General features: G+C 38.6%; 1 protein-coding gene and 1 long non-coding RNA gene across 9 annotated transcripts in view; both read right to left on the bottom strand.

Moving 5' to 3' along the window:
• The window catches only part of MACROD2 (mono-ADP ribosylhydrolase 2), an 853,971-nt gene that overhangs the window by 488,976 nt on the left and 341,024 nt on the right, over positions 1-23,971 (bottom strand). The gene's annotated exons all lie outside the window — the stretch shown is intronic.
• On the bottom strand, positions 11,761-14,043 carry LOC137471764 (uncharacterized). Its single transcript, XR_010997829.1, has 2 exons — positions 12,463-14,043; positions 11,761-12,411 (listed from the first exon to the last, which is right to left on the bottom strand). It is a non-coding gene; the product is annotated as an uncharacterized lncRNA (long non-coding RNA).

Below are 23,971 nucleotides of genomic sequence, written 5' to 3'. Positions count from 1 at the left end.
TATGTGAGCTTTGCACATGAAGGGAACTTGCTGAAGTGGCAGTTGATGTTCTTCCCAAGGCCTTTGCCATGTGCAAAAGCCAAATCTACTGCACACTGGAGTCTGGTACCATGGGGCTGCACATCAGCGTGTAAATCAAGTGCAGAATGGGGGGAAATAGTGCAAAAGGAGATTCACCACTCAACATTTTACAGGTACAAAATGTGTGCAATTGAGGAAGCAAATTCAAAGACAGCAGAAGAGTCGGAAGAGGGAAAAATGGAGACCAAAAATCACAAGTGAGAGGAAGGGGAAAAAAAAGTTGCAAAATTCTATTTCTTGACAACATGCAATTAATAAGATGCAAAAACATTTCAAAATATTTAGTTGCCCATTTGCAAACAAATAGTCTCTTGGATATCTGCATTTCATTCTTATTAAGATACAGTAAATCTGTTTCAGAGATTTACATAAAGTCTGGAAAAGGAGGTAAAGGAGACACAGTGGGGAAATGAAAGCTGAACATACCTGTGGTCCCCATAGGAAGTCACAGCATTTTCCCATTGAGAAACACTGAAAGCATGGGTTATCTTTATCCAAATAATTCAGCATGTGCTTAGCCCTTAACATAGGTGCCATTTCAATGCCATTTGGTAAATAATTACACTTCACCTTTATTAGCAGTGCTAAACTCTAGATTACACCCTGCATTGAGGCTCTTGCAAGCAAATGAATTTGAATCACATTCTCTAAACCAATTCCCACCACTAACTTTTCTCTTAGCAAAATCAAATATGAGGACTCAGTCCAAATACCTGGAAGGAAATGTTTCAACTTACTTTTATAGTTCAAATTAGAAGTATGCATCATGTTTTTATGACACGATGCTAAATTTAAATCTGTCCACAATAAAACAAGAATGACCCTAATATTACACAGCTGTGGTATCTCTCCAAAGAATTACTGTTTACATATTAAATCAGTTGTGTGAACTTTTTAAAAGAAAAGTCTTTTGCATTATTTCACAGCTGAGCTATGAAATGAACCACACCAAGCCTTGCAGGTACTCATTTAGCAATAACATTATTTTATTTTTAGATGTGTGTGCGAAAGACTCCCTAGCCTAGTTTATACTGAAGCTTTACCTACATAATCACCTCAACCAGTAATGCACACGTGTCCTGACTGGAGACACGCCCTCATTAGATTATGTTGCATTATAAAAAAATCCTCACAGTTCCTAATGAAACACTTGCCATCTAGCAAAGTAAGGCGATTAAGTAAACAGCGCTGTAGCATGACACCATGTGGTAAAATGCCATGGGGAAGGGCTTAATTGCAGGAGCTCACGCTAAATGCTGAGCTCCAAGAGAGCTGATCAGAATCCAAAGTGATAGGAGAAGAAATGGAGCACTCTTAAGTATTTATGGACTGTGCATCTAATTACTTGTGGATGGAAGCTAATGAAGTCCAAAAAACACACAACAAAAACCAGGAAACTTCACAGTGTGCCTACGTCTGTGTGCTTGTGATTTTTTAACCCATATAAAATTCACATCCCAAGGCTGCGTATAGTGTGTGTAAGGTAGGTCATAAGCATGTATTTTCACAGCTGTCACCCTTCAGATCTCCTGTTTGCATATGCAAATGTTGAAAGGCTGATGTGATGAAAATCTGCACCCAAATAAATAAACACTGGCTGAGCCCTGCTCGTCAGGCACTGTGTTTGGATGTAGCAGTTCTCATCACCCTCGGGTGCGCACTGGCTCACGGCAGGGGACACTCTTGGTTTCCTGGCAGAAAACACACAAGTTGATGCCGTCCCATCCTGGTCTTCATCCACAGGAGGTTTGTGTAGGCATGCTGAAGCTTTGATGAGGAATTTTCCTAACAGCCATGACTTGGTCACACCTCCCAAAGTGATACACATGCAAAGAGCACTCCCAATTCTATGAGCCCTAATCACTTCGTACTTTGAAACATTTGAACATTTTCTTTATCAGAAAAGAAGAACCTTCTCATTTTCAAGTCATTTGATGACTTGAAAACTTGAGTGTTTACTGATTTCGCCAACAAACTTCTTCCTAGCTCAGGAAAACATCAGAGCATCTGCAATTTTATGAAACATGTTTCCCAAATGACCACTCAGCTACTGTAGGTGCTACATAGCAGCAGGCAGGCTCTGAGTTTGTTTTCCCTGAAATGTAGAGCCAGACTTCCAGACAGACTTGGCCCCTGATTTGTGCAAGTACTAGACAGCAGTAAAGGAAACTGCTCTTTGTGAAATGAAATAAGACAGCTTGAGAGGGATGTTTAAAAAATAAATAAGAGACTGAAAGCCTGAAGAGGCACTGTGGTTTTGGAGGCTGTTATCCTCTTAACTTTGGATAATGACAAGTTGGAAAACCTGCCTCACGTGCCTGTCCTGCTGACAATCCCCCTCTGCATCTCCAGCTAGGGTAAGATGAAGGCTTTTCAAGCACTGGCTGTAGTAAACATCTGAACAGGATCTATGGAAGTGTCCCCAAAAGACATGTGGAAAGACCACCCAGGCATGCCCGGTGAGCTAAATTTGCAATGCCTGGGCTCCTCTAACTTCTCTTCCAATTGCCCCAGACATGGCCGAGTTTCCACTGAGGAGCAAGGTTTACGTTGTCTGAGTTCTGTTTATTTCTAAGCATACCCTGAGAAAATAAAACATGCCATAAGCTAAACAATTAGCCTTCCAAGAAAAATGGTATAGGCCAAACAGACATTACAGTGTAGCTTCTGATCTGCCTATGAAGTGGGCTGCAGCTGCAAATCACTCCACTGAAGTGAAAATAGATTAACTGCATACATAAACTGCCTGATCCTTCTGTAAAACTGAGCAGGGGATTTGTGGGATCTGTAATCCTGGTATTCAGGTCTTTCCTTGTGCTCAGCAGAGATGTCTGAATCTGTTTCAGGCATGTCACACAGCTATTTTCAGCTGACTCCTCCAATACTGGAGATTTTAAAAAATGTCTTTAGAACAATATTCAGTTACTCTAGAAATTAACAATTAATAAGAGTTTTAGGAATGTGCCTAAAGACATCCCATTCCTCTTGGAGGGGAATATTTACAATACAGTATATACAGTATTACATCCAATGTGGAGATTGTATTACTGTGACATTACTATTTTCTGAAAATGTCCCTTTTTCTATTCAATTTGGAAGTGTCTGTCCAAAAATTTAAACTGTCAATACTATGGAAAAATACATATTCTTGTATTTTTGCCATCACTGTTTTGATGTTAAAAATATAGATCACTCTATATAGGATGCAATGTCAATAATATACATGGTGTTTGTGTGTGTAGACAAATAAACCCAAATATGGAAGCATATTTTTAAAGAAGTCACCAAAATAATTCTCTTGTCCTAGAAACTAGAATAGAATTTTGCCAATATTTCACTGACACTAACCAACCAGCCTTCCCATAGATATAAGAGAATAAAAAGCCAACATGACAAAACTTCAGATGGTAAAGGTGCTTTAGGAACCTATGGCTGGCAGCTCAAGGTCTGGAATCCAGAGAGGATCTCCAGTTCATCCTGCAAGGAAGGCTGCTAACACAGAGAGAGGCTCAACATAATTATCACGTCCTTCAAGTTGGAAGAAATTCTAAAATACACATTATTATAGCCATAGATATTGTAACTGAAGCAGAGTATAGCATTAATAGTATTCTTGAAGAGAACTATCTCATCAGAATGCTTACATAAATCTTGCTACTATCAAGTTCTTTTACATATAATTAACCTGAAATATTTTAAAAATCCAGTCAAACCCACAACATTTAAGTCATGTTCAACATATCTCTACTTTTAATTGAAACTCTACTTTAATCATCCAAAATTCTCTCCTAGGCCTTCTAGAGAAAGCAAAACTTCCATACAATAAAAATAGTTTTATTAAAAAAACCTGTTTTCTTGAAGCAAAATTTTATGAAGCACAGTATTAACTCTTGGAAAATTATATCCTAGCCTGTTGCTATTGCATTAAAATGCAATTCATTAATATGTAGGAAATGAAGTTTATATCGGTAAGTAATTATTTGACAGTTCAAATGCAAAATCAGCATTTGGGTAAGAATTTAATACTGCTTTTTGATTTCAAAACTGTGTATTCGTAAGACCAAGAACTACATTTGTAACCAACAATCAGTAGATTTTTCTTGCACTGTTACCTTTCAGTAATATTATGCTCTAATTCCAAAAGCAGTAGATAAAAATGTGCATGAGAAGCTTCAAACCTGAAGAAATAAGGAATTTCATAAGTGACAGTTTTGAAAGCATCTTTGTCACGTTATTTTGGTAAGTGCCACTTCCAGCTCACTGTCAAGAGAGGGAGCATAAATGCCAGCAAGGGAGAACAAGGGAAAGCAACATTTTAGAATACATCATAGGAGACCTTAGACCTCCTGCCTATTTGCTAAAAATCTGTACCTCAGAGAACCTAGTATTAGTCCATAATTTAACATCAATATTGTTTTGGCAAGTAATTAGGAATCCATTCAGGAAATTAAACGGAGTTAATTTAAAATCTAGCTGTCACTTCGCATGTTGAAGCATGAGCCTAACACTTCTAGAAGACAGAGATACCTAAATTATCAGCATGTGATTTGACTGAGGTATAAATCAGCCATTCTCTTGGGTTTTCCATAGGTATACAAAAGAACTTCTTAAAGTCAATTGCCTTTGCTTCACCATCAAACTGTCAGCTTTAGTCATTTTGTTACACAGAACAACAATTTTCTGATTTAAAAAAGAATTGAAGATAAGCACGTTTTAGGAATCCAGAATACTGTCACACCACAGTCCTTTGTTTAAAGGGATATCAAATAAATAAAGGAATAAATAAATGAACTAATAAAAACCCATAATAATCAGAGTATATATTTTTATGTCCTCTAGCAGCCAGGTCACAGAAAGATCAAAACAAAATCGTATTTTCTCTCTGTTCTCAGTTAATGTTGACAGGGTTGGGTAAATGATTGGTATTGAAACTTGCAGTAAATTATTCTGTGAGTACTATAAATGCAGTAGGAGGAAAGAAAGATACAAAGCAACCAAGCAGATCTTCCAGCACCTTCGTGAGGTCAGTTACCATCATGAAGGAAAAGCAAATAATTTTTTGACCTAACCATTCTATTTGCTATTTATTGTAACTCAGGGAGTATTTCCTTCTCCTCCTCCTACATGATGTTGCTGGCACACACAAACAAGACACTTTGTTAAGACAAAGGACTCGTTTGCTTTTTTCCACCTCAGCCTGCCTCTCCCAACCCCTTCTGTGTGCTTTTGCCAGCGAGGCTTTTCCCCACTCTGAATTCCCCCCCTTCTGACAGAGCTGCAGTGCAGGAGTTATTTGATCAGTCACAGTCACGAGAGTGATTTGATGTGCCATGGATGTCGAAGCAAATATAGTCCCTTTGCTGTGTTCTGGAAAATGTAAGTGTCAGAAACAACAGCAAGATGGGGGATTCCACATATCCTGTAGCCTCCTATAGGTCATAGCCAAAATCCCTACTCCACAGTTTGATGCACAGGTTCTCAGCTGAAGTACCCCAGTAAGAAAAGTAATTACTTGTAATCGCCTGTGACATTTCAGATGACTGGAAAAAACCCCAAAACTGAAGCATCTTCATTGCAAACTACTTTATTACTTAATTAGATGCATTTCCTCGATCTCTGTATTTTCTCAGAAAACAAAACAAAACAAAAAACTATGAAAACTAAATTTTTAAAGCCAGCAGCTTCCATCTGGAAGCCCAACCCAGTCTCTCTCAGATCTGTAACTTGGGCAAGGAAGCATCACACAGTCCAAAGGAAAAGTCAGTACTACTCCAGAGACAATCAAATCCTGTACAAAATACTAAGGAGCTTTTCAAAATCTTTTGGGGCCTACCTAAACCAGAAATTATTTCAGATTATGAATAATATTTGATTTTTTTTTCTCCTTACTGGGAAGATTCAGAAAGTCAAACACAGGAAAATTATAAATAAAATTCCATGTGGAAGCACTGCTACTATATAGGACAGCAAAACTACAGGCAGGAATCACAGGCATAGACATGAAAATATACACAGCAAAAAAGAAACCATGTTTAACTAAAATGAAATCTGGTTTTGGCTAAAATGAAACCTGTTTTTTTCTAAGGGCAATACTGATGCCACAAGTCCATCTGCTTCCTGAAAGACTTGCATGTCCAAGTAAAAGTTAAAAAAAAATCCCAACTCTGTGAAACTGGTACATGTTTTGGCTTGAAAATTCCTGGGCTAAACCAAAATCAGCACTTGTGCATTCAGATGTTTTTCATTCCAGTTTAATATTTTTTCAAACTATTTTTGGTTGTTCATTTGTACAATGCACAGGAATGGTGTATGTATCTACAGTAATTTATCAGAAATGGCAAAGTATTAAAATATTTTCTCAGTTTAAGTACGCCTGTAGTAACTACAGTAAATAAAATCTTATTACTTGTGAAATGTAAGGTCAACAGCTCTGGTCTTAAACAGTTGCTCTCCATTTTCAGGCAAGTTTAATGAAAGTGAACATGTCAGTTCCTAAAATATAAATGGTCACCAAGAGACTACATCCGCAGAAAATACGCAGAGTTTCACGCAGGGCAGATTTTGCTTTTAAACAGAGCTCTGCTGAGTTGGCTTCCACCATACACAACTTGTTGGGTATGTTTAAACCAATCCAGCTGGGCCCGTCTTGATTAATTGTCACCTATACTACAGGACAACTAGAGGTGCAACTTTCTCTAGGTTGGCATCTTGATGTTTTTATCTGCACACACCTTTTATGTTCAGAAAGTCAAGCTGCTGAAACACTCTCCATCACTGCTGGCAGCACTTAATGTAATGGTTTTCTTTGCTTCTTCAGCCAGCCTAACCTCTGAGGCCTACTATTTCATTCTTTTTGCATATAATGTTTGCAAAATCTCCTGATACTATGTTTTTTTTTTTTTTTAATTAATGCTAATTTATACAATTCCTACTACTCAGCAGTCAATTTCTCAATAACGAGATGCTTCCTTGTAACCGGAGCAGTTTATTCACCTGACCCAAAGATCACTGGAGGTCCCAGTTTCCAATAACCAACCCTCAGTGGCAAAACCATTCAGAATGCATTTCCTACAAACACGGCACCTGATAATACTCTGCCAAGACCTGAATTGCAGCAGACCCACTCAAAATGCAGAGTTGTGAGGCAAAGGTCTCAACTCACAGTGTTGGAGAGGGAGGTGTTTGCAATGGACCTGTACCCGTATCTTAATTCATACAATGCACATTTGGGCTCTGCTTTGATCCTGGCTCCCTAAAATAAACAAGGCTCAGGCAATTTCCTCCCATCTACCTGCCTCCCCTTCCTTCTCTATGGAAATGGTCTTCAAACACATTTGGAAGCCATTAGTCAGCCTCAAAAAGACCTGGAAGAGCAGTGGAAAATGGTAGGCAATTAATTTCCCTGCAGTTTGGGAAATCAACAGGTGGGCAGAGGGGAGGCCCCTCTGTTCACACCCGCACAAGAGTGAGATGATCCTGCCAGTGCTGGCCCTGCTGGGCAGATCCCACAGCTGCTGGACAGCTGTTCTACTGCTCCTGGCTTTGAAGTAGCTGTGGAACACCGAAGGGGTTCAGGAGCCAACAACAGAAATTTTGAAAAAACCCAGGGTGTTTTTTTTTTCCCTGTTGTCCACAAGACTCTCTCTTCTCCAACAGCTGTCATGATTAAGGATGCTTTCTGAAGCTGGAGGTTATGGATCATACTGAGCATAAACAACCACTTCATCTCCCCATGCCCACCATTCATCACAGTCATTCCAACGAGGGCTGTGTGCCCTCCTGTATGTGACATGCCAATCCATTCCCTGTTATTTCATTAGCTTACTTTATGTCTTCCCCTATAAATTATATCAAGAACAAAGCAGGCTGTTAGAAGGAAAAACACCTTGTTTCTCACAACACATCCTACCTGCAATATCTGGACGAGGGGTGTTTTTGCTAACTAGTTTAACAACATGAGAAAAGGTGAATAATTAAAACTGCAAAAAATCTGTCATGAAAAGTCTTCTAAAGATGGTGTGTAAGTGGTTTGTTGCCCTTATATAAATTTTAAAAAAAATCAATTCTCATTTGGCATCTACTGCTTGGGGTTGGGATTCCATGTTTTATAGTTAAGTAACTCTCTGCTACTCAACACACACGTGCATCTGTGAAAAAGGTCATTTGTGTATCCAAAGAGATAATAATAGCAGGTAACAGATTCACTTTCATATTAAAAGCCAAAAGACAAATTAAATATTAAAAACATGTTGAGTAATGAATAAAATTATTGAGAGTGCATTTTGACAGTATTCTAATATATTTGTTACAACATTAAAGCATTCTGGGTGTCAAAAATACAAAATCAAAGTCTTTACATATTCTATGCATTTGTCAATGGAAACTTCAGCCTTTGCCAGTAGGCACAGAATCAGTTTAGTTTTGCAGTTGAGAACACAAAAGTTCTTTAACAGACTTCTAGCTGTATTTGAGTGATATGGATGCAGCCCTTAAAATAAACAGCAAATTTCTGTAATGTCATAATCAAGTGTATTGCAATATATTGTTAGCTATTGCCTCCAGATAGAAGATGCTGAAGAACAATTTGTATTTTTCCCTTTTGATTAGATTGTGCTGTGGTGCGAGCTTTTAAAAAAATAAATAAATAAATACATATTTAAAATTTCATAGTATTTTGTAAAAAAACAGAACAAAAAACACAAAAACCTACCCACAGCATTCATGCTGCAGCAAACAAACATATCATCTTCCACAGGCTTCCCAACAACTTTGCTGCCATTAGCTTGGTTTGAATAATTACTGTTATTTTAGTAAACACTTCTCATTCCAACTACTTAATACACTATTCACTGCAAATGGTCCCTTTCTGCTCTTGTCAAGTCAGTATCAATACTCAGCAACTACTTAGAATTCAGTTTTACTTGAAGAATATTTTTGTATTTTTTTCTATATATGAATTTCTCTATCTGTCCTTTTCTCTGCAATATTTTTGTATGAAAAACAGTATGTGCTCATTCGGGGGTTTCTCATAAATTAATTTGCACAGCTCTCAGAATTTTGAAAGAGAGATTTGTAGTCTGAGTCCTAATGATTCCCAAATTAGGATTGCATTTTGAGTGTGGTAAAATGCATTAGAACGTGGGTTTAGAAAATGACAGAAGGTTCATCTTTACACTAGACTTGAGGTACATCTTTTTCTCCCCTTGACCTGAATTGCTTCAAAGTTATCATACCTGTATCCTCCAGGGAAAGCAAAGCATCACATTATTCTTTGCAAAGCTCATAGGGCATTTGGATCAATACCTCAGCACATTAGACAGCTTTCCAGTGCCAGCTTTATCCTTCAACGTTTCCTTTCAAAATTCTTCTTTCATTTTTCCCTTCGCCATGTTTTATTTTCTCCAAACTGACATTCTTTGTCAGTGCTTGCCTCTACTCTGCCATACCTTCAAACATCATAATATACTTTATGGCCTGGTTGCACACATATCAGGATTGGGCAATTTTGAAGAGAAATTTTGTTTCCATGGATTTGTGAATGCAGATCTAAGATTATTTTAATTCTTACATTTTCTGTTTGCCACCTCCAGCTGTTCACACTGAATTGCAGTAGTGAATGATATTTGATCTTTGGGTTTTTCTATTTTTTTCCTTCCCCACTTCCCAAAAAGAAAAATGCAGTTTCCATTTGTCTGGCATATCTGTAATGTTTCCAGCTTTGTGGAAGTGAAAGCATGGGATGAAGAGGGGGGAGGGTTTGAGCACTCTCAAATGTCTACCTAGCACCGAGAGCAACTATGTACTCCTTGCTTACAAACCCCTTGCCTCCCCAGCCATAAACCTAACTGTGTCTGTGAAAAAAGATTGAATCTTGGTTCAGAAAGGCTCATTTTCAATAGTACTGGACATTTCAGAAATTTTGCACATGTTAGCAAATACTTCAAGAGCCATATATAAACACATGGAATGGGAATATTTTGAGGGAAGTGTGGAATGATCCCAAGTGGAAAATTTCCCACCTTTCCCAAGCTCTGCTGGAGGCTTCCAGCTCAACATAACACCAAATTATTTCCTCCAACTCAGACCACAACATTTTGCATGCATTCAAAAAATAGTTACTGACCTTCTTTGACTACAGTGTTCAGAATATAACTTTTTAAAATATCAAATACCAAACACTGAAACATGCCTACCTATTTCAATATTCTTCTTGCATGCCAGGGGAGATCAAAACAAGTCAAGTAACCTAGACTGGCAGTACAGTTTCAGGGAACTGTTTTGATATGCTAGATGTGGACATTCTTTTTTGGTGGGGATTTATTTTTGGTGAGGCTTTTTACTCTGCTTGGGTAGGTTATAAGTAAAGAAACATGGGAGCCATCTGTTTGTGGATATTTGAATAATGACCAAAATGTAAGTCTCTACAGGCCTATCTCTAGGAAGATAAATTCATTTTATTTTAATTGAAAACTCAATTTCCTAAGAAATTGATGAAATGGATCCCACTTCCTACCATGCCCTTCCAGATACAATTTCACATTCTTCAGTAGCAAACTGATCTTCCAGTGCTGACATTAGTCCAGATGTAAGTCCAACTGAAAATTACTTCTAAATGAATCACGGTGGAAACTAATTGGAGGGGTTTATTTTGCTTACCAAAATATTTTCTTAGCGTGGATATGTTATCCATCACTAGCCTGTTCAAAATATTCCAGCATTCCTGTAACTTCAGGATCAAACTGGGGGCCTTACTCTCAAGTTTTCTTTCCCCTTTGGTCTAGCTACTCTTTTCATTTAGTAGATTCCTGTCCAGCTCTGCCAAGGACACTGTCAAGGTAAATAAGGCATTTCAGATCCTTTTTTGGTTTTATCGTCAGAATATGACAACATCTGTCTTCTCCTTCCCACCAGTCACAGGCCTGCAAAAGACACAGTCCCTTAGGTCTTGGGCCAAACTCTCTGGCAGTATCAGATACAGGGGTTATAATAGTGGGAATATATGGGAACTGATTGACTTTCCTTAGTCTTTATACCTGAAAGCAAAGCAATGCTCCCAGGAGGACAGCTAACATAAATCAAATTAGTCCTGTTTCCAAATATTTAACTTTCTGAAATTTCACCTTCATCAAACAATGTGAGCACAATTTTGAATATGTTTTAAGAATGAAGGAATGAGAAGGGAAAGTAATTTAAACTTAAAGTGATGGGAAAAAAGGATTGTTTCTGCACCATTACTGAAACAGGGCATTGCACTTTACTTGTTACCAGAGAAACACTGTCTGTTTTTCTTTATTCATTGAAGATTTCTATAAAATAAGACATACAAAGAAAGCATTTCTGAAGGTGAATGCTAATTAACTGGCTAAGCTATTGTCCTCTCAAACCTAAATTGCTATATTTATATATTTTCCTTTTTTGTTTCGTTTCCATACATATCAAATGTCATTGGGAGTCAAGTTCAGAACACCTAATAAGAATGCAGATGTTGAATATATTGAATGCCTCTTAATGTGTCAGACTCCATGCTGGTTACCTCTTGGTTCACCACTGGCTCTAAGGGAAGCCAGGAAAGCTTCCTAGCTCTGGCTCTTAGCAATGCTATCATGCCTTTATATCATATTTCTGACTGAATTAATTTTTAATTGCTAAAATAAATTACTGCAATAGCCGAAGAAAAAGTGAAGCTGATTTTTCACTTTATTAGAATAAGCCATGCTAGCATTCTTGTTGCTTTTCTCTGATTACATTGTATTGAGTCTGGCTTGTGATAGGGGAAAAGATCTGATTAGAACTGACCTAATCCAATCATACAAATAGCCCACAGGCTTAACAGAGAGGTTGGCCCCACATCATTCATCTATCAGGAGTCCCATGTAACTGCTCCAAGTGAAACAAGGCATCAAAAGAGCCTCAGATTCTCAAAGTAGTTCAGGTATAAAGTTCTTCACAGTCAATATCAGCTTTTTGGTTTCTTAGCCCTTCTTGCCATGCTGTCCAGACTCCCTGACAACACATCGAGTCATTAGGTTTTGGGTAAAAGGACAGGAGGGAGCAGAAGCTCCATCACTGCTCCTTCTTGGTCAGCCAGCAGTGTGTGTTGTGGTTGGGCAGCCCTCCCATCCCAGCCTCATGCTCTGAGCCAGCTTATCCTCCCATAGCTGTTCCAGCTGTTTCACCTTAATGTGGCAGGCAGCACAGCCCCATTTTCCAGGGAACAAATGAATTCAATTGTCAGCTCAGTAAATGATCAGAATTTTGGCAATAAATCTGTAACATAATGGCTGACAGAGCTGCACAAAGACTGAGTTTGCTGCCTATGTTCCAAGAAAACTCATATTGAAGCTGCTGGAGGCAGTAGCAGAGAATGAACGAACAAGCCACACTGGGTGGTTGGGGAGGCTGTGCAGTGCATCCTCTTGCCTCCTCCCATCTCGTGCCATGCTAGGTAAGACACCGTGAGAAATATGACAGGTCTTTCTTAACAGTCTGGGGATTACTTGGTGCTCCAGTCCAGGTGGGCCTGGAAACCACTTCACTGAGCCCTTGGGCTCTGCTCAGAAGGGTCACGCTCACACGGCCTTTGTCTCTGGATTTGGAGCTGGGAGCTCGATGCCTGGCTTGGAGGACAGGCAAAGAGAGCAGGTCATCTTGCAAAAGGGAGAGAAAAAAGCCAGGCAGTCTGGCAAGTTCCTACAGCACTTCCAGGAGTGTCTGAAGCCAGGCAGGCATTTTGAAGTAACACAGAAGCAGTTCATACGCTTACAATTACTTTATGACCAAAAACCAGATTGCTCCTGTAGGCATAAAGAAATTAAACCACCAGTTCCTTTCGTTAGTATCTGAGCACTGCAGACAAGGGGTTGTGTGGGTGTACACATCCTGGCCTTCCTCCAGAACACTCACAGTTTAAGTAATTCCTTCCCAGCACCTCCCATTTCAAGAGTCATGACCCAACTCCACTCCAACCAGACAGGCTGGTGATGCCTGGAGCTGTAGAGCAGAGCTGAGTTAGGGACCAGCTGTACAACATGGACATAACAAGTCCATGAAATAGCTCTGCTGCAAAAAACATGGGGGCCCTGGCAGACAGCAAGATGAATAGGAGTCAGCAGGGCACCTTTGAGGCAACAAAGGATACCCTGTCCTAGACCACAGCAGGCCATGGGATGTGATTTCTGTACTCTGTTCAGTACGTTATGTCATTCCTGGAATGACTGTCTGGTTTTGGTGCCCTCAGCTTTTCAAGAGAGACTCTGAAAAACTGGATAGGGTCCAGTGAAGGGCAACCAGGATGATTAGAGAATCTGAGAACTTCTCATAGGAAGAAAAGTTTTAGGAACTGGGCTGGAGAAGAAAAGGCTCAGAAAATCTAGTTATAACTTCCACTACCTAAAAAAAGTGTACATATAGAGAAAGCAGAGGTATTCTTCCCATCAGGATATATTTTCACAAAACATAGATAATGGGCACAAGTTGCTGCAGGGGAAAGTACAGGTAAATACTGGGGGGGAAATATTCCAGTGAGAACAATTGAACTTTAGAAAAGATCCCTCAAAGAAGTGGTGGAATCTTCTTGGTGGAAAAAATTGAGGCTCAGCTTGGTAATGTCCTGACTAATCAAATCTAATTCCTCCAACAGAAAGAGACCAAATGATCTCCAGAAGTCCCTTCCAAACCACGCTTTACTGTGGTTCCAATTCAAATCCTAGAGGGAAGGGTAAAAAATAAAGCAACGTTTTTCTTGAAATTAAGGTAATTTTACAAATAAATTTCCTTTACTCAATTTATCTAGCAACTGTATTTTTTAAATAATACATCTCCCTCTCTTCTCAAATCCAATAAGAAAGGACAGGACAGCAAAAGTCGTCATTGTAACTTACAACACTGTTGTAAGTTACAACAATGTTTACAACACTGTTGTGTTGTAAAACTGCACAGCTTCTTGGAGCTCTGGGGTTAAGATCCCACACAAAACCAAAAGCAAAGATTTTAAGTAATCATCAGTAGTGCAAACCTACTGTGTTTATCCTAAATGTTAAATTTAAGTGACTCCATTAGTGAGAAAGGAGAGCAACACTTGACTTTCCTGCAGTATTGGAAGGGAAATCAGAGAACAGAGCTTCCAGCCTTGGCTTGACTGCTCAGCGGCAATCTACAACCAGCTAAAATGACAGAAGGCCCACAAAATGGCTTAAACAGACTTTTGATGAACTACCTCATCAAAATCAACACACACTAAAGGAAGAAAATTGCCAAGACAATTTATTAATAAAGACAAGACTCCAGGATCATCTTAATGAGAGGAAGTGTTACACATTATTTCTACATTCCTATTTGGAGAAAAAAAAATCCTGTGTAGAATGTTAGAAGCAGCAATATTGAGTTATGTTATGTAGTTACAGAGTGTGACCACAGCCATCCAACCCCATGCTGGGAACCACTAGGAAGAAGACCCAAAAATTAGAGCATATGAAAGTATCCCTAACTCAGAGCTTCTCCAGGGACATTCAGGAGTTGCAGTCTGTCCTCTGAGCAACATAATCTAGTTGAAGTTGTCCCCTGCAGGGGGCTGAGCTACGTGAACTTTAAAGGCCCTTTCCAACACAGATTGTTCTATGAATCTATGATTCTATTCCGCAGCTTTTAGATTTACAACTTCAGCTGTGCAATCTGAATGCTTATCACAGTTACACGTATCATTTAAACACAGTCCCTGAAAACTCAGTTTGTTATTGCCTTGAGCAATCAGGAAAAGTAATCTGACCAGCAGAGCGATGCTCAACTGGATTCCAAACTGGACAGGGACTTATGCTCACCAACTGATGCTCTGAACTGAAAGCTCACACAATGTCACGCTTGTTTCTCTTCTAAAATCAAAGCAGCACAATGAGCATTTCATTCTCTGAAGTCACTCACTCTAATGAGAATTAAAAAAGGGCAGCAGATAGCTCCTCACAGATGTCTGGCAGGGGAGATTGCTTGTTGGGTCTCCCAGTGGGAAACAACAGAGGAAAAGGAGACTAAAAAACACACACTGAGCAAAAGCAAGATTTCAGAGATAAGGAAGAGAACAAATTATTTTTTAAATTAAATAAAGGGTAAGAGGGAAAAAGAGGAGTCTTTGACGATTGAAAAGACAACAAAAATATTTAGGAAGAAGCGTGAATGATACATAGAAAGGAGGAGCCGATTGTTTGCTCAAGGGGCTGTGTTGCCAACACTCCCTTGCAGGACCTAGGGAAGGAAGGGAGAGGAGAGCACAGCACACTACCAAGAGCCACACCATGGGGAATACTCTGGCTGGCTGATGTGCTCAGTGGGAGGCACTGCAAGCAGCTCTGCATTGCCCCAGGTTTGATCTCCAAAAAACAGCACTAAAGTAAATATATGCTCCTGTGGAAGTTCAGCAATGTCCCTGGAGCTCATTCATTTTCTAACCTTTTCCCAGCTGCTGGCCTGCAATGGTATCAGTTCACATGAAGCCAGACTGGATTTCAAAGGAAAGGTCCCAAAGGTGACAAGCAGCTCATTAATTCACTGTAGTGCTTTAGTGCTGGAGGAAGTGCTGTAAACGCACAATCTGAAACTATTTAGAGCCACCAAATAATTATATCACAAGAAGCCACTGCACACTTCACATTCACTAATGCTAAAATCTAGCTATGTAATCTGCTGAGAGAATTAATGAAGAAAAAAGGAGGAGACTGGCAATTTATTAAGAAATGCTAATCAACCTGTTTTTGAAGTGTCCCTCATTTGCATTACAAACATTATTATGAAAATTCAGCATTATGCCTCTCTGTGCTGCATTGTACTGCTCTACTGAACATCAAAAATATTCACTTCCTTAGAGCAGGGAAAAAAAGGGAATGAAAAATCATGATCAAAGATAACTTCAATTACTTGTTAATTTCACCTTAATTCCACTCCTGGGATAATAAGCCTTCCTCAAAAGTTCCCTTCCCTGTAACAAATTCTGATATATGCTTATAGGCCCCTAAATATATTCCCACAAGAAGTACATGAATAAATATGCATCAATGTAATTTACATAGTCTTCACCACAAGCACGGTAGGCTTGTTCGTAAAAAAACCACTACAGTTTACTATGTGAAAAACTCATAAAAGTCCCCTTTGAATACAGGAATGAAACTTATTTTTTAATGTATTAGACACATTTTCATTGGTCTTCTATCCAAAAGCATTATGGGGAATGCTCAGAGACACTTTTATTCTCTAGTAAAAATAAAATAACAGCAAAGGAAAATCAGAAGTGTATCATTTTGATCATGCATCAAAGCTTCATGTATCATTCCTGAATAAACTACTTCTTTTGCATAGATAAGCTGATATGAAGAAAAGCAAAGTAATTTCTAAATTGGTTTATCTATCAAAATTTTTTCCACAATTTATTGCTGAATATACTTTCTTCCCTTTTCAAGGACCACTGAAATTTTAACTGCAAAGACTCAGGGAAACACACTTGATTCACCAATCAATACTATGAACATATAGAAAATTAAGAAATTATTGAACTTTTAAAAGAAGGCAACAGAATAATAACATCTGAATTATTAATTCCAGTCCATCAGCTGCATATGAAGTAAATTTCTTGAAAAAGTTTCTCTTTTGAAGAACTGGTGAGCTCTAAAGGGAAAAAAAATTGATACTGGAAAATTCTTGACCAGCTCTGCCTAAAATCACAGACTTATATAATAGAATTTCCAGAATTTTCAGTGAGGACAGACAAATTCAGACTGAAAGGATTAAAAAAAAATACTTGACTACTAATACAATATATCTTCTCTGGCTATGATTCTGAAATGTAATTGATCAGATGGAATGACAAAACATCTAACACCCAGCAAACATACACAAAGGCATTTAAAAACACAAATCTTTTGAAAAGAAAAGTGATCTCACCTCAACTTCTGAATAGAAAAAATACCGTTAATTTTCTTTTTTAGTGTATTCATGCTTGTTTAGAAAGCAGAACCTGGGTACCAAAGGTTTCAACAGACTATTCAGAAATGAAAACCACTAAATGCTGGGTATCAAAAACCCCCTTTTACAGATACATTAGATGATGAGAACAAGCTCTCCCAGGAAAAAGACTACCTGTGCTTTCCCTTCCTTATATCTACCATTAGGCACATATTTTCCTTCTTTTTTTGGAAAGAACATTAAGGAAAGTAAACCTGTACTTAATTCCATTTGATCTGTTTGGGAGAACATGATTGTGTCTTCACGAAGACAAAATGTTGGTGTTTCTGTAGGACAGCAGGACCACCCTTCAGTGATGGGTGTCATAATTTTTAAAGCATACACTTATAGTAAAATAGCATCTCACTTTGGCCCTCCCCAGGAGCAGGCCTGAACTTTAAGACTATGAACTGCATTTTGAAGATAAGCACTGTGATTTGTGCATGACTGAACCATTGGGTATGTAAGGATACAGAACTCCTCCTTCTCCTCCTCTCTTTGTCTTCTAACTACTTCCCCACCGTGTTAATTTCACCAGTGGAACAGCTGGCTTAATAGAAAGCCAAAATACAAGGTCTTCTGCTTTACACATGCTTTCTCTGCACACTGCCCATCTTCAAAGCTTCCTCTCTACCTGAAGACCAGGCCAGGAATCGTTTGGCCTCGGTGTGTTAGGAAGGAGTCTCACCTGCAGCCTAATGAAGTGATCGATTCAGCAGCACTCTGCTTTCCTATCTAAAGGGTTATAGATTTTCCTGACACGGTAAATGTGCCAAAGGAAAAAGGTACACGGGGAAAAGGCTGTGTTGTGTAAGAGAGGGAGGGCTAACCATCATCAAGAGTACCTCCCTAAAATGCATCCTTCTCTTCTGAATTTCTGTCTGTAGATCAAAACCTGACCATATCCCCAGAGGGCAGGACTGCAACAAATGATACACACATTATTCTTCTTTCCACCTAGACTTCAGTTTTAGATGTCCTTCAAATTCCTTTTATTTTACTAATCTGGGTGGTTGAAATGTCAGCCACCTAAAGGGGTATATAAAACATTATTTACTCAGTTGAAATTTAGTTTCTAAACTACAAGTATTGGTCTGTCCAATCAACATGACTTGAAACGTAGCAGGCTTGCACAACAAAGTTCTGTGATGTTTCCTGGATTTACATTATTTTTGAGTTGTTTTATCTGCTGCATAATGCTCCCAAGGCTATAACAACCAAGGTATTATAAGCATATGATTTGGTGAACAGACTGCATGAATTTAATTCAGCAGTTTTCATTTACAGTATTTAGATATGGCAGACCTCAGGGAGCTGTTTGAGAAGCTACTCCATTCTGCTTTCCCTTTTCCTTTTAAACATGCATTTGTATTGTTGAGGACTGTGATTTAGGAAAGATAGGATTACAACAGACACTTTGAACCATCCTGATTTTCCCTCCTAGGCTACCAGATTTTAAGTGACAATATTGGTTCTCCCAGTAGGCACATCCTCTTTTATTGGGGTGGTTGACAATCTTCACTGCTACAGTATATTGTTTTCAAAGATTCAGCAGCTGCAGCAGCCCTTAATTCTTTTCTGATCATATTTTTACTGCATAGCAATCTAATAAATAATAGGAAAACGTAATATATTAAATGGCAGAGTTATTAGGAAAAGAATAAAGAGGAGAAAACCAAGCATGAGTAGGTGCAGACAAAATCACTACTTAGATGCTTTTTAAATAAGCACCTGGAACCAGGTTTGTCAAATCAAAAGAACAAATTACATTTGTGGAGGTAATCTTCTAGGAGCTACTTTTTTGTGTTTGTTTTTTTTTTTTTCTTTTTACTAATTCACCGCATTTGCTGTATCAATTATCTTGGCTTTCCATTCAGATTGAATTTCTCTTTTAATCAATACTTTAAACCAAGGGCTTGATCCAAAGCCAACAGGGACCAGTGAAAAGTTTCTTTGACTTCAGTAGAGTGCAAGCACCAGAATTACATTAAGAAACTAATCTGCACTGTAGATGCGCTGTATGTGAAACAAAGCATAAAATATTTGAAATTACAGCTTTTTAATAATGCTTCAATACCACTTTAATCACACAGACATTTGCTCTGGGACTCTGGCTTCATATACCAAAATTCAGACAGAAGCTCTCATTTTTGTCTCATTTACCCAATAATGTAAACAGAAAAACATACATTATAGCAACTATATTAAAACTATTCTACAGCACTTCAAAAGACAAGTCTCAATTTAAACCTCCATTTCTTATAGTCTGGGTTTCAATCAGGATACCTGGAGCTAATAATTAAACTCCACAGAAATTACAGAAAGGGAACACTGGAAAAAAAAATCAATAAAGAAACCTTTTAGAGGAATATACCTCTGAAACAAATGGTTGCAGTATTCATTCTATTAAAGGGTACCTGAAGGAGGGAAGACCTTAAAGCAGTCCTTAGCATAATGCTGCAGATGCTACAGAGCAGCTCCCTAACATTTGGCAGATGCAATTTCATTGTGGGGGAATCTACTGCCTTTTATTTAAAAAAAAAAAAAAAAAAAAAAAAAAAAGCAAGACAAAGCTCAAGTTTACTGAAAACTGTGACATTAACTCTCATTTGCAACACTGCACTGCAGTAACCACCAGTGATGGATGCTGAAGTTAAAACAAGATGACTTCCCTGTCCTGTGTGCCCAGGAAAGTCCCATTACATTGTCATTCAGGGATCTAACACATGGCAAGTGCTGCCTCATTTCATTCTTTTTTCATTCTACAAATAACTCTTCAAATGATAATTTCAGGGTGGTACCTCAAAGTTGCGTGAAGCTGCATGGAGCTAGGATAACTATTCACCCCATTTATCATCCCTTTGTTTCTTGCTTGACAGGGATGATAGCCTAATTTTTCCTCTGCATTAATAGAACATTCACGTCACATCAAATTCTGAAGTCATTAGTTAGTATATTCACCAAATCTACATTAATAAAGCAATAAGTTGATCACTGGCTTTTAAAGTGCCAATTCAAAATAGGAAAAAAAGAAAAAACCAGGTGCTGTTTAAACAGCATAATCATTATTCTAATTGATACCTTAGAGTTAACACTACGGAAGGGGGACTAACCACGAGCACTGAACTCCCACATACAATTCAGTTCAAGCAAGTGTCTCTCACTCAGTGTTTAAGGCACAAGAGTTAGTGGCATGGGAGCAAGAATTGCTCCCACTAATGCTTGCAGATCTCTGTCCTCCTGGATGTATGCTATTGATTTAGCTTCCAAATGCCAAACTATCAGACTTCCTCACTGTGGGAGAGTTACAGAGGAACAGGAACCCCAGCCAGAGACAGGATCATTAAATGAACCACCTCTGAACAGACCTGCTGCTAAAAATAAAAGCACCTGCCATGATTCTGTGCTCTGTAGGTGTGAATCTGCTCTGCGAGATTCAAAATCCTTTGAGATTGTAAGGTATGTCAAACTAAATCCTAACGCCTCTGAGGCAGAGAGATGGAGAGAACTTTTAAGGGTTAAGAGGCTCCACCACATGCCCTGGAAGTCAAAGGATTGCAGAAAATGTCTAAATCTTGAGACCTTAAATCACATTTCTAGTAATCTCTCATGAGGTCTGTTGATTAAGCCTGCAACTCCTGACAGGATCTGGATTTGAAGTAAATATTTCTCCAAGTTCTATCACGGACAGTATGGAGTGCAGGCCAAAAAAATGTAGTCTGAAGTTTTTCAGCAGTGGGGAGAGATGAAAAAAACCCAAAAGCCAGACAGCATTATTTCACAGTAACAGTGTGGCTGTACATCCCTGAGTGACCAGGGACAAGACTGTTTTCACCTGCAATCCTAACAAGTATCATTAGTGCTTTTTAAATAGGCATAACCTCATTAAAAGGCAGTGTAGATTAATCTCCTTAAAACTTACAAATACCTGTAATAGTTTATGAGTACAAAAATTGATACAGAGGTGAGACCCAGATTTACTTAAAAATATCTTCAAAAGGTGGTAGTTCATGTCCCAAGGAAGTTGAATAAAAGAAGCCCAAATTTTATGGATTTGTTATTTTAAAAATCTATCATGTAAAATAAACGTGCAAACAAAAAGAACAACAGTACTCAACTTTCAAGCATATTCTTCTTCACACAATTGGTTTTCCATCTGTCTTTTACATAGTCCTTGTGACAGGCACTCATGGTGGAACATAAAATGTGCATTCACTGATGATGCAACTGCACAAACAGTTGTATTGAAGTAGCTCAGGTGTTCAGGCACTTCTACTCTGCCTCAAAACTTTAAAGGTTTTGCTTTGTTCAAAAATACAGGTTTATTTGTAAGGAAGTAATTACCACTGAACAACTCACTGTTCCCTAACAGAGAATAGAGTGCAATTTCCTAGAGATGCTTCTTAAACGAATATAGAAAGGTTAAGAGAAAGAAAAAAGCACAAGTAGAATATATGAAAGGGCACTGTGGCTTTGAACCTTTATATGAGAACTTAACTGAAAACTAACAAAGCAGAAACACATTACAAAGCCAGAGTTTTGCAGTTTGGATATAAAAAACCACCAAAGAATTGCAGCATAATAAAAGATTCAAAAAGACTTTCCAAGATAAGGGTTTCAGGATGACCCATACAGTGACAGATCCCAAGACAGGGACTGTAACTCTCCACTGTAGAGAAAATATCTGTGGTTATTTTAAAATGGGTAGTGGCCACTAAGGGGTAAAAGTGGGGGAAAAAAGATACCAAAGTTCAGTATGGAAGCAAAGACACCACAAAGACAAAAGACACATAAATAGCCAGAGAAATAGGCGAAAGAGCTTTCAAGCATTTTAATGTTACAGTGCCTCTGAGGTAAGTAAATATTACCTCCTTTTGCTTCGTAATTGAGGCAATAAGGGAAAATGATTTATCAAGAACACGTGAGAAGTCTGAGCCAGAGCCAGGAACCCAGATTTATTACCTAACCGCTATACCATGCTGACTCCCACAAACGATGGAGACAAACTTCAGGGATTCAGAAAGAAAAACCCAAAGACTCTGGCCTGGCAAGGCTAAGCTACAAAACGATACTTAAAAAAAAAAAAGTGGGGTTGGCACAGGTTTGCCATGACAAAATGATCAAGCTCATTACTGCACACCAAACCTAGCACATAATTAGGGGTGGAGCAGCTCACGCACACTAAGGAAAAGCAGCACAAGACCCTGCAGAAACGGAATTCTGGTCCCCACACCTTTCTCTCACTGGTGATGGAAGTAGGGAACAAAGAAGAGTGACGGGAATTAGTCCCATTGCTTGTTGAAATGCTGGACATTTCTGAAATACTTCAGTGTAAGACCCATACAGAACAGTGCATCTCGAATAAATTCCATCCATTCCTTGGCTAAGGAATGATTAAGCATTCCTAGGGCTTAACCATTTCTATACTGTGAAGGCTATCAGTGGAAAGGACAAGATAAGGCATTCGGGTTTATCTGAAGGTATATGTTATTTGGTGGAATGGGCTCAACAAAGAACCCTAACATTTAGGCCTAATAAGAATTAACTAATCACCTATAGATGGGAGCACTACTCACATATCTACTGAGGGAAAATGTACACATACTGGACAACAAACTTGTCCTGATAATAATGTAACCATCTATTCCAGCTTTAAAATGTGTATTCATTGGGAAATGGATCCATGGACTATTATGGAGGACCCAGTTTGATTTATCCAGAAGCTAAACGGCAACAGCCTGATAAATTCCAATCTGAATGTGAGATTTTTAAGAGGAGGGTAAGCATTACAGAGACGTGGAAAACTCCTGCTGAAGTAGCACCCTTCACTTGAGCAGGCCTGTCAACACATGAAAGATTTGAACATCAAATAACTTTAAGGTCAATTTTGGCTGTAACCTTTTAACTATTCCTTTAGCCTTAACATACATAACTGAGATCACAGAATTGACACCTATCCTCCAGGTCTGCCAGCAAAATTGATGAAAACAAGACTAAGTTTAGCAAAATACCCTGAAGAATTCTGTTCCTGGAATACCACTTCTAAGGAGTAATTTTGCCTATTTATTTTTAATTAAAACAACATTTAACACAAGCAAAGCTGAAATGAGAAAGTATGATTGGCACAGCCTCAGAGACAGGGCAGCTCTTGCTGGTCAAGAAGGATGAAAGAGGTCATGGACCTTTTCTAGTTTATGGTTCATATCCTCAGGTCCTGTTTAAGTTAGCTGGTTTTGAATAAGGTCTAAGTAAGGCAGGACATCTTCTGACCTAGCTGACAAAGTATATGGTACACCTACATATTTTTTCAAATGCGACCCACTTTTGTAGCCACAGGCTCTCAGTAAGATAAAAATTTCATTGTCTTTGATGGCCTTTTCAGGATTGGGAATCCCTGTCAGGATTCTCTCTTGCTCCCACTAATGCTTGCAGATCTCTTTGAATTTGAATATTCAAATTCCTTTCACCCCTGTCACCACCACTAGCAGCCCCATGGACACTTTCAGTATCTATCCAGGCAGATCAGGATGGTGCTGCTTAAACTAAATCAATTAGCAAGTACCAGATGCCCAGGGCAAGTAGCTTTTCCATGGAAGTCTGGTTCCTTGAAATCAGTTGAAAGGTGAAGACAACAAAAATTAAGGCCTCTGTCTGGGCTCTAATGCCTGCTACAGGAATGAGATGGACCACAGACAGAAATCAGATCAGGAAGGGAGAGCAGATGAAGGCAGCCCTATGTAAATTCTCAGATACAAACAGGAACCTGCAGTGCAATCCAACTTTTTGCCAGATACATCTCTAAACAAATTAGTTTATCAAAGCTGACATCTAATTAAATCTTCTCTTTCATGTCTGTCATTCTTCTTGCAAGTCCATGCAAAAGGGGTTATAGCAAAGTTTTTGATGA

Source organism: Anomalospiza imberbis, chromosome 3 (assembly GCF_031753505.1).
Source record: "Anomalospiza imberbis isolate Cuckoo-Finch-1a 21T00152 chromosome 3, ASM3175350v1, whole genome shotgun sequence".
Taxonomy (NCBI): Eukaryota; Metazoa; Chordata; class Aves; order Passeriformes; family Viduidae; genus Anomalospiza; species Anomalospiza imberbis.
Note: the sequence above shows the minus strand (reverse complement) of the source record. Positions and strands in the feature narration are given on the sequence as shown.